Below are 12,373 nucleotides of genomic sequence, written 5' to 3'. Positions count from 1 at the left end.
ATTACTCCTGCTAGGTCATAAAAGTAATCATCTGAGGCTGGTTTGCACTGCCCAACACCAGCCACATGTGGATATTTAATATTAAGGACAAAAATTAAAAATTCATTTCCTCAGTTGCACTATCCAGATGTCAAGTGCTCAATAGGCATATGTGGCTAGTGACTACCTTATTGGACAGCACAGATATAGAACATTTCCATCATCACAGGAAGGTCTATTGGATAGCACCAGTGAGGGATCAGAACTTAAGTAATTTATCTGTAGTTGCACCTGTTTACTATCTGAACACAGATTTTAGGCATTTAGAGGAGTGGAGATTTTTTTTTTCAGATTCCATTAAATCCCTGTGGTCAATGTTAAGAATCTGTATAACTATCCAATGAAATTGGGCCACTTCCTGGATGTTTACATTCTACCTCTGTAAATATAGCATAAAGGAAGGGCCCATAAGATATTCACCCATGGCCTGAGGTGCCTCATTCATACTATGTAAATCTTTATTTATGCTGATTTTGAGTTTCTAGTACTTGTATCACCAGTATTTGTATTCGTTGTTCTTGCCCAAATTTGTATCAATGGTTAAACCTTTTCCTAACACTTCCATTGTTGCTGCTTTAATTTTCCTCAAGATTCTTCAGGGGTTTCCCTTCCCTTGTGAATCTGCTAAATGTCTGTCTTTGCCTTTCTATTTTCAAATACTTGCACATAGAAAGCTTTCCCCAAGGTATCTGAGCTCTCCTCTTGACAGACACTGTGACATGAATGGAAAAATAGTATGAATTCCTCCATGCATGTCTGAAAATGAATTTGACAAAGCTTATTAATACCAATAGCCTTCTGGCCATTTTTAAATCCAAGCATTCCGTTCATTGGCAGTGAAGCTTATTTCTTTTTGATTTGCTTTTTAATAAATAACCTATTGAGCACTTGAAGTGCTTGCTGGTTATCAAATTTAGAATTAATTGCACTGCATTTCTCTGGGCAGATTAATAAAGCTGCCTATTGAAGAATTCTATTCTAATGGACATTTTGTGGCACTGTTGGAAGTAATACTGAACATAAATGAAATAAAGATTTGGTTTCAAGCATGACTAGGTTTACAGTCACATTAACTAATGGATGATATGAGATTTTAATCTTTGATTCTTTAAAAATTCTTATTTTTATTAAAAATGCTATATTCTACTTGCTTTTAAATATTCGATGCAAACACATAAGTTGTTTTCAAAATGCTTTCCAAGTCACCTTATTATGCACATTTTATACATATTCTACCAATTTTTACTCTATGTATTTTTTAAGCTTTTATAGAAGATACAAGATTTTGTATTACAGCAAAGTGCATTGGGCATTGGTATTCAAGCACAGGAAGTAATGTTAATCCTGAGTTTTACCATGCTCTGTTATTTCGGTATCATTGCTAAGTTGTTTCATTGGTAATGGTGCTTCCATAACAGAGAGCTCAATTAAGGTTAATTAGCAGAACGGGCTTGACACCCATGATTAATAACCTAACTGCTAAGCTAATGCACTGAAGTTCTTGAACCATGCATCTAACACCAGGTGTGATCTTGCTGGAGTAATTGAAGTAATAAAGTGTCTTTTCCATATGCTTAGTCAGCAGAAATAATCTCTCAGTGAACCTTAGTTCTATTTAAGATGGTTTTGTCATTTATTTTTGAATAATGCTTGGCTCCCATTATATTATCACAGTGAAAGGATAAGGATGTATCCAGAATCACTGTTGTAAAAGACAGTTGCACATATACGTGTATATATATAGGGAGCTTCTCTCTACATATACATAGATATACATATATAGAGAGAAGTTCCCTTAAGTTTTTATATTGCTCAATACATGGTCTTCTTTATTCTTGCAGTACATCTTTCTGTAACATAGGGCTCCCAAATTAGAGAGAGCAAACTACATCTGAGAATATAGTTCTTTGGTCACACAACCACGAAGGCAAAATAAGATCCATTCTTGGCAGCTGCAATTGCCCTGAGCATTTATTCCTGTCATAAATATCTTGGTGATTTCACTTACATTCGACACAAATTTCTGATATCTCATTCTACTCTAGGAACATTTTTGTTTTTACCCACCCTGGATCAGAGTAGATTCCTTCACTACCATTAAAAATATTCAAGTATAGGGGAGCCTGGGTGGCTCAGTCGGTTGAGCGACCAACTTTGGCTCAGGTCATGATCTCACGGTTTGTGGGTTTGAGCCCCACATCAGACTCTATGCTGACAGCTCAGAGCCTGGACCCTGCTTCTGATTCTGTGTCTCCCTTTCTCTCTGCCCCTCCCCCACTCATGCTCTGTCTCTGTCTCAGAAATAAACCAAAAAAATTTTTTTAATATTCAAGTATGTATACGGATACAGTCATTCTAGTGGAAAGAACACAGCCTGGCAATCTGAAGATCTGAGTCCTAGATTGGTGAACTATGGGCAAACTGTCTTTGTAGAATAAAGGAATAACCGTGTCTGTCTTGTTTACTATCGTATGCTCATAAATTAGAATAGTGTCTGGCACACTGAGTGCTCTATAAATAGTTACTGAAGAAATGAATGTCATCACAGGCATAGACTATACGATCTACTAGGTCTAATAATGGTTTCTATAGTTGCATCCTACTGTGTGCATGACAGTGTTAATCATACTTAATAGACATGCAAATGGCTTCTCTTTTAAATCTTTTTTTGTATCTTTTCTTTAGGGTAAATGAAAGATAATGCAATGTGTACTATGGAATTCTTTAAACAAATGTTTAAAATACATGTAAAAATGCTTATAAATTTAAAAGCATGATGTCAGTTAGTCATTATTAGGCCATCTATCTGGATACATCTTGCCTCATCATTCCACATTTCCTAGCATTTGGGGACAATGGTGAAAGATGTTTTGCTGAAGAAAAAGATTATATCTAGAGACAACGATATAGAGAAAACAGATGCTTAGTAGGGTAAAAATGCAAATACAATGGCGATAAATTTATTTTGTTTTGATCAAATGAACATGTTTATTCACCAAGTCTGTTCTTACTCACCAACTTTCTAGCTTCAACGTTGAAATGTACATACCACAACCAACACCAGAATGTATCAAAAATATTCAGCGTCTAAGTGACAATTTTAGTAGTAACTTTCCCAACAAGAATCTTCCATTAACAAAAATCTAAGAAACAAAAACAATCAGATTCCTTAGGGCTTACAGCAGGTCTCCTGAAGTTAAACTCCCTGCTTTTGAGGACACTGCACTCTCTCCTGGTCCAGATCTTACATCTGAATCTTGGACTTAAACTTTACCTCCTCAATGGTCTTTCTTTAGTCCCTCACACTACAGGGTATTTCCATTCTGCAAGTGCCTACAGCATGTGATGACAGCACACCCAAGGTTTTTTTGAGAGGAGGCAAAGCTATTTTATTTTTAGAATGCTTTCCTTGTGTCACTTGAAGAACTAGCCTTCTCATCTCCTTAACCTGTTTTATTTCTTTGGCTAAATTATATGCTTCAAAGGCAGAAACCATTATTCATAGTTTTATGTTGTCCCTCACAAGTCATAACAAATTTATTAGGTACCTAATAAATACATGTTGATTCTGAGAATTCAATACAAAAGCACAGAATGTTAGAGCTAAAAGAGATACTTTAGTTATCACCATGCTTCAACGTATTTAAGTTTATTTTGAGAGAGAGCAAGCAGGCGCGCGCGCGTGTGTGTGTACAAGTGGGGGAGGGGCAGAAAGAGAGGGTGAGAGAATTCCAAGCAGGCTCTGCACTGTCAGCGCAGAGCCTGATGTGGGGCTTGAATGCAAACTGCAAGATCATGATCTGAGCTAAGATCAAGAGTTAAACGCTTGATTGACTGAGCCACCTAGGTGCCCCAATATTTTTTTTTTTCTGAAAACCCTGTCACCTCCTTTATTTCTGGAGGAGGGTAAAGGGAGAAGAGAAAATATTCACTTGAGTTTGAGGGGGAGCTTAATGGGAAGCAATAGTAGCAACAATTTTAGGCCTCTAAGGCTCCTCTCTGATCACAAGGGAAGGCTGAAACTTCCTTGTTTGGAGATTTAAGAGTTTAATTTTTCCCTAGAGCAAGATCATCCATTTTTGCTGGGATAAAAGAATAAAGAACAACAAACTCAATAGCACCAAATGGGGTTTAACACAGAAAATGGGGCCAGGTTTCTCCTTTCAAATGCACATTTTTTACATTAAAATATGTTTATAAATCATAGTTGTTTTTCCTCTCAATTCAATCCTTCTCCTTCCCCTACCAGGAGCCCGGGGAACTGGAAGAGCACGTGCGTTACTGACCAGATCTACAATTCGGACGCCCCTTCCAAACCGGAATCTGATTACTAATGGACTGGCCCAGCACAGGGCTGCCCTCAGCGACAAGAAGCAGTAACTATATTCTCAGGGAGAATGGGTACTGAGGATGCCACCAGTCAAAGAGTCGAACGCTGTGCATCCATGAGAGAACCGTCTCCAGAAAAAAAAAAAAAAAAAAAAAAAAAAGAGCAAGAGGCACAAGGAAGACCTGGACGGGGCTGGAGGAGAAGAGTATCCCATGGATAATTTGGCTATTGGTGGCCTCCTATATCCGTCCTGAGGACATTGTGAATTTTTCCCTGATTTGTAAGAATGCCTGGAATGTCACTTGCACTGCTGCCTTTTGGACCAGGTTGTACCGAAGGCACTGCACGCTGGATGCCTCTCTGCCTTTGCGCCTGCGACCGGAGTCCATGGAGAAGCTGCGCTGTCTCCGGGCATGTGTGATCCGATCTCTGTACCGTATGTATGAGCCATTTGCTGCTCCAATCTCCAAGAATCCAGCCATTCCAGAAAGCACTCCCAGCACATTAAAGAATTCCAAATGCTTACTTTTCTGGTGCAGAAAGATTGTTGGGAACAGACAGGAACCAATGTGGGAATTCAACTTTAAGTTCAAAAAACAGTCCCCTAGATTAAAGAGCAAGTGTATGGGAGGGTTGCAGCCTCCCATTCAGTACGAAGATGTTCATACCAACCCAGACCAGGAATGCCGCCTACTACAGGTCACTACCCTCAACTTCATCTTTATTCCAATTGTCATGGGAATGATATTTACCCTGTTTACTATCAATGTGAGCACAGACATGCGGCATCATCGCGTGAGACTGGTGTTCCAGGACTCTCCTGTCCGTGGTGGCCGGAAACTGCGCAGGGAACAGGGCGTGCAAATCATCCTGGACCCAGCGCACAGCGTTCGACTCTTTGGTGGTGCCCCAATATTTTTAATGCGATGCCTTTGGGCAGGGCAGGTGGTCTCCAGTTCACCAGATTCCACATCACTTTTGCCTAACCCTGGCCCTTTCCACAATTATTTGGTGTCTGAGACACCCACAGCTATCATTCTGATTGACATCTGTAAGGGAGCGTGCTCCAGAAGCCTTCACTCAGTTGCCTGAATTGACAGTGAATTACCTTAATGACAGAGCCAGGCCTAACCTGAAGGCCTTATTTTTAATTTATCTATTTTATTTTTTCAGAACACTTTAATCTCACCACGTTGCCTCAAGTGGTTTTTAACCTTTAGACTCTTTATATGTCAACTGCTTTCTGCACCCAAATTCAGTTATAATGAAGCTGCAAAATGGGAGATATTATAGGGATATCTGTGAGAACACAGTATGCACTATAAATTGTAACATATTATTTCTAATATATATATGTAATTTGATAGGTTAAACTTTCAAAGATATTTCCATAGGAATGCAGAAGAATGAATCTACAATCATAAAATATTTAGATATGTGTAATAAGCTAACAACCACCGAACACATTTTATAAGACTGTTATACCAGATGGGATCTTTAACCCTAATCTGTATAAACCATTACTGGATCATGCTTTAAAATATTATCAAAGGCCCTCTAACCCCTAAGAAAAGGCTTCCAACTCATCACTTTGTCCCTTCACCTTTTCCAGATGCATAAAAATAAAAATAAATTCTACTTGTGGGACAGAGACACTATATTCATAAGCACTTAACAATATGGGGTATGGGGCAAGAAAGAGGTTATTGGGGCTCCTGGACCGCTCAGCGAATGAAGTGTCAGACTCTTGGTTTCAGCTCTGGTCATGATCTCAAGGTCATGGGATCGAGCCCTGTGTCAGATTCTACACTGAGAGTGGAGCCTGTTTGGGATTCCTCTTTCCCCCCACCCCTCTCTCTGCCCCTTCCCCATTTGTGTATCCTCTCTTTCTGTCTCAAAATAAATAATAAAGAAGGTTACTATAGCTTCATTAAAAAAAATTATAAAGATGCATATAAGCCTCACAGTCTAATACAAATCTTGCCAAGAATCTATTTTATAGCTTAAGCAATGCTATTATTTATACATTTTTTATATTTATACAAGGGTCTCCCAATGAAATAACCACTTTTTATAGGATTTCTTAATTGATAAAGTGTAACATTTGAAGTGTTTACTTGAAAATCCAAACTAATATATTTGTTTTTCTATGGTAAACAGAGCATTTCTTGGATTTATCATGAAAAAAAAAATTAGTTATAATATGAAAACACAAATTTGATCTCCAACTCTTTCTTGAGGAAGCAGATGCTGTCTTTGTTTATTATTATAATATTATGCAGAGAAGAAAAGGTAAAGTCATATGCCAATGACAAAGTTGATATACTTACTTATAAAAATGAAAATATGGAAGTAAATGTACATAAGTAGAAAAATGCATCTATGTTGGAAAAGAATTTAAGAGAAAGTATGCATGTGGGCTGAAAAGAAGAAAAAAGAAGCGAAACTACTCTAGAATTCTATTTTTAGCAGATCAACTAAGGGGAGAAAAGTTGCAAGTAACACAATCCTGCAGAACCCTGGACATTTCGAGGAAGTCAAAAGGAAACCAAACAAACCACAAAGTAAAAGATGCACACCAAGGATAGAGAGGTGCTAAAGCTGGCACATGATACCAGCTCTACACAAAACCTTTGAAACATCAACATTATGAAAATGGGCCTCCTAGTTTTTCTTTATGAGCATCCACATTGAGGCCCTTTTTGCTGCATAAACCTTGTATTTTCATACATCTATAGAAAATAGCAGCCCCACTCTTCTCTATCCGTTGACCCTGCTCTATCTTTAATAGCATTTATCACCACCTAACACGTTTATCTGTATATTGTCCAAGTTTCCCTACTAGAATGTAACTGTCATGAGATCAAGTTTTGCTGTGGTGTCCCTTGTGTCTAGAACCATGCCTGACACACTGAAGGTGCTCAATAAATATTTGTTGAAAGAATATGAATTTAGGTACTCTTAACCAGTTCTATTTTTGATAATCCTACTGTGTAATAATTGATTTCTTTCATTATTTAATTATAGACATGTCGCAGCATATGTAAGTAAATATAGTAGTTAGCTTTGTAACACAGCAATGTATATACACATACAGTCTTGACCTCAAAGAGTTTACTTAGAGCTTTAGGTTCACGTGAGTGCCTCCTTAGGTAGACTCTATATCTGGGGACCAGGAACCACACTAATGAATGAAGAAAGACACTCTCCCAATTCCCCCAGAAGGGTAACTGGATATTTTATATTCAGCTTAATCATATACAAAGTGTGCTTAGATCTTTGAGTTACAGAGAAACTTTTTTTATTAGTTTTTACACTAGCAGGAAGATCAGAGTCATGAGTGTGGATATATGAGACAAACCAGTAGAGAATATCCACAGCTTAGCCCTGAGAGAGCTCTTAAAATGCCCATTTGTGGGGGTGCCTGGGTGGCTCAGTCAGTTGAGCATCCAACTTCAGCTCAGGTCATGATCTCAAAATTTGTGAGGAGTCTGAGCCCCACATCAGGCTCTCTGCTGTCAGAGAAGAACTGGCTTTGAATCCTTTGTCCCCCTCTCTTGCTGCCCCTACCCCCACTCATATTCTCATTCATTCTCTCTCTCTCTCTCTCTCAGAAATACAAAAACACTTAAAATGCACATTTATGTACCAGAGAGAATACAAAAGAGTGCACACGAGAGTGTTGGATGCACAGATACATGCCTAACCTTGGGAATACAATTTTCTGAAACTCTCTAAGGAGAAAGTATCTTTTTCAGGTATTTTTAACACCTTTCAAATATATCTGTTATTGTTGTTACATAGAATCCTAAGCTGACAGAGACTTTAAGAAGAGAACTTAAATTATTGCCTTTTGTATTTCCCCCCCTTTTTCTTTTCTTTTTCCCTTTGATTTTTGGCCACTGAAACTTTTAGCTTAGAAGTTCTTACAAGGAACCCAAATCCAAACAAACAGAACTGGTTTGTAAGCCCCAGGCATCCACCCAATCAGCATCTCCTATCTCCTACTACCTGTCAAAGCACACCCTGAACCTGAGGGCTGCACAGAGCCCACTTTAAAATCCCAGGTTCTAATCTAGAACCTTACTTGATGTGATGCTTCAGTACCATTGTCTTCATCTCCAGACCAATCTTTGTTTGATCTCCTTTACTTGCTCTATTCAGATACACTGCATCATTTAAAAATGCTACCTTCTGTTGAACTGGAATCCACCCTAATAAACTCCCCCTTGAGCCCTAGGTCTGTCCACTTCTAGAGTATATTGAGAAGAGTTGAAATCCACATTTACTGTGTTACAATGAATCATTTCCACTTAAGCCTCCCCATTTCCTTTAGGCATCCATAGTGTGAAACAGTGGGTTTTACCTACCACCTTGACTGTTCTTACTTGATATACTCAGGTTTGATATCTGCTTCCCAGCATTGATTAAAGTATAATAAGTGAGATTCCAAAACAATTAAGTATAACTAGGCAATCACTTCCCTATTACTTCTGCTAATGCAACTGAGGACACCCTTAACTTTTATGAAACCACAGAGCACAACTATGCTATTTCCATCCTACTTTTAGATGATTTTTGGCTTCAAAATAGTTTTTACACATATCTTGTCAGTTTCAGGTTATTAAATCTTGCTTGTTGTTTCTGCTAAAAATTACTGGCCTCAAATTCTGTCAATGGAGAGATAAGATCTCCATTTCCATTTTCTGTGATTTGCTAATCAGGTAATTAGATCATTCTGGAAAAAGCCAAAGGCACAGTCCAGCAGGCCACGTCTAGAGACACCTTTCTGACACTCAATGACTAGTTGGTATTTACAAACTTTTGTCCAGTGGTGAATCTACCCAGTTCTGCTATTACTAGCTCACAATTCTGTCATGTTCAGATGAATGAGTGATGTTTTCAAGATGAAATCAAGATACACTTCAGCTAATGTTCTTCCCTTATTACAACTCTAGTAACCCTAGCAACAAAAACAAAAATGAAAAACCCAAGAGATGGGTTTTGGTGCACTCTCTGCTGTCTTCCCTGTTTTTTTTTTTTTTTTTTAAAGTTTATTTGAGAGACTACACATGTGCACGCACTCTCATGCACACACACAAGCAAGCAGGGGAGGGGCAGAGGGAGAGGCAGAAGAGAGAATTCCAAGCAGACTATGAACTGTTAGCAGGGTTCTGCACAGGGCTCACACTCACAAACCGTGTGATCATGACCCAAGCCAAAATCAAGAGTCAAATGCTTCACTGACTCAGCCACCCAGGTGCCACTGAGCAATTTTTTTTGACAGAACAAGCAAAAAAGCATTTTTTGCATAATGTGCTGTGGAATTTTGCTTAGAATTAACGTCAACTACACTGTCCTATTTTTGTTAGGATTTTTTGTATATATTATGGTTGTTAATTAAAAGAACATAGTTTGGGCGTGGCGGGGGGGGTGCGCCTGGGTGACTAAGTCAGTTAAGCATTTGACTTCGGCTCAGGTCATGATCTCGCTGTCCGTGAGTTTGAGCCCTGCGTCAGGCTCTGTACCAACAGCTCAGGGCCTGGAGCCTGCTTCCAATTCCGCATCTCCCTCTCTCTCTGCCCCTTCCCCTCACGCATTCTGTCTCTTTCTCTCTCAAAAATAAAGTTAAAATGTTAAAAAAAACACATAATTTGGAATCAATTCTTATATCTTTTTTCCCTGAAGAACTCAAAACAAGTTTGATTTCACCTGTTCCCACATTCCCTGAGGGTGACTTTTATATATGAAACACAAGCTAGGAGTTATAACAAATTTCAGTATAGTCTAAGGTTATAAAAATTCCCTAAATTATCTAATACTCAGGATAAATATAAAGAGTTTCAGAAGCAATGAGTGATATCAACAATGTCAGAACAGTATCAGCAACAGTATCAATGATTTTGACATGAGTTTGTTTCTACCTCAAAACTGATTATATATTTTTTTAAATCCTTTTAATAATAATTCCCACAGTATTCACATGTGGCATTTATTGACATATAAATTTGGCCAAAAGAACTCAATGATCAAAGGAAATTATATCATTCCAGATAATATGCAGTTTTATCCCTGATTATGTATCCACCATAAAAACGTTACTGCCTGCTTTGTTGACTTGACATTCAGGAAATCTCACTTTGATTTTATGACCACATAAGCCCAAGGTTTCTCCTTCTGTTGCTCTTGTGTTTTCTCAAGAGACCATTTGTCAGGTTTCATTTGTAATATCCTAACTCTTCCGGTCAATTGTCCCTGACAACCATTTTAATAGTAACTATAATACAAGTCTTTTCTTACTTGGTATAATTAATGTTGCATTTGCATATTTCATTTTCTAAAACCAAACAGCTAACAATGAGCTCTTAAAGCTTCGATTGTACTATTGTCAAGGAAGTATGTTTTAGAGAACAAGATTTTATGCTACAAAATGGCAAAGAGAAAGGAGTAAAGCACTTAATTAAATATGTGTGTATTAGATCACATATTTTAAATACCTTAAGGACAGAGTAACTGCACTGGAATCCCAGGGTGCTTATCGAAAATGCAGATACGGGGTTCTTCCCAGGCTTAATTTGATGGGCTTGGTATTCTCATTTACACACCATCACATCAGAAAAAAATTTTAAATGAATCATCTGGAAAATATTCTTGGACAGTAATTATTTTACACACCCACCCACAACTTATTATTTGGATGTTGATACACTGGAGTTTCTTGAAAGAGAATATTTACAGACTTATGAACCCTATGGCAGCCTGTAATTTCTTCTGACTCCTCTGAAACAAATTGGGGGCAAAACGAGGACAGCCTGAGAGCACCCCGCAGAGAAGTTACACCCATGGCCTCTGCATCAGGGCTTTTTTTTTTTTCTGTGGAAAAGGCCAAAGGGCAAATGTGATGGTTGAACATGTAATGAAGACCCGTAATAAACAGCTGTGATATTACCATTTGTTGGGACAACTTCCAACACAGGCCACCTGAGTGTTAGAGGTAATGCCTCAGCATGCCTTTAATCCATGAATTGTTATTAGGTGCTGTGAGGGGGAGAACATCACACATTCTAGGCCGTTAGGATTGGACAAGAAAGCCCCCAGTCCCTTTCCACAAAGATTCACAGATTAAAGGGACTAAATAAAGCATTTGATTTTATTTGGAAAATCTTTAAATACAAGAAGTTAACTCCTTCTAGGGCTGAATTATCTCTCTTTACAGGGCCAGCATCTAGGCATCTTTCACCTTCAGGCAAATTCTGAAACACCAGTCCCTGAGTTTTCAGTGTCCTTTAAACTTTGAATATCTTATCTGTGCTGGTCAGAGTCAATAGGTGTTTCTCAGGTATTTCCAAACCTTTAGTGTGTTTTTTTTTTCCTTTCCCCAAAAATGAAAAATGGCCTTATTTGGTATTTCAGAATTCTGACATTGTCCATCACGCTTGTCTCCATTTGTTCTGGTCAATTACAAGCCTGCCTTGAGCCCAAGAATTTTATTTTTAAGTTTTATTGAGCAATGTTTCAGGGAAAACTGCAGGAAGTAGAAATAAACAAGAGTGGGTAGGTGGGTGGCCAGAGCCTTGGCTTTGTTTCTCTTCTACCACTTACTGATTGGATGGTGTTTGCAATGACACTTCAGTTCTCTGAACCTCGTGTTCTCATCTCTAACACGAGGAGTTTGGACCAGATCATTTCAAAGCTACCTTGAGGGACAAACACTTAAATATTATTCAAAGAAACCTGGATCACTTTCAAAGCACATGTACTCTCATTATCAAAAGACAGAGCAATAAAAATAGTGTTTCTAAGGTAATAGGAGTTGAATCTAAGTGTTTCTTTCCTTACACAACCATATTTTCAACTATTCTGTTCTTTATGTTGACAGAAGTCATTTCTCTTGACTTCTGATTGTTTTGCAGAATGGACAAAACACTATCATACCCCTTTCCAAGATAATTTAGTGAATTTTATAATTGCTTTCAGTCCATAAGACATCTTAAGGGGAGTGAT

At 38.2% G+C, this 12,373-nt stretch overlaps 1 pseudogene; it reads left to right on the top strand.

The window, feature by feature from the left end:
• Window positions 1-5,461, top strand: part of LOC132684248 (transmembrane protein 183A pseudogene) — a 127,835-nt pseudogene extending 122,374 nt beyond the window's left edge.
• The last annotated feature ends 6,912 nt before the right edge of the window (window positions 5,462-12,373 follow it).

The sequence above is a fragment of the Panthera onca genome, chromosome C2 (assembly GCF_046562875.1).
Source record: "Panthera onca isolate mPanOnc1 chromosome C2, mPanOnc1 haplotype 2, whole genome shotgun sequence".
NCBI classification, from domain to species: Eukaryota; Metazoa; Chordata; class Mammalia; order Carnivora; family Felidae; genus Panthera; species Panthera onca.
Note: the sequence above shows the minus strand (reverse complement) of the source record. Positions and strands in the feature narration are given on the sequence as shown.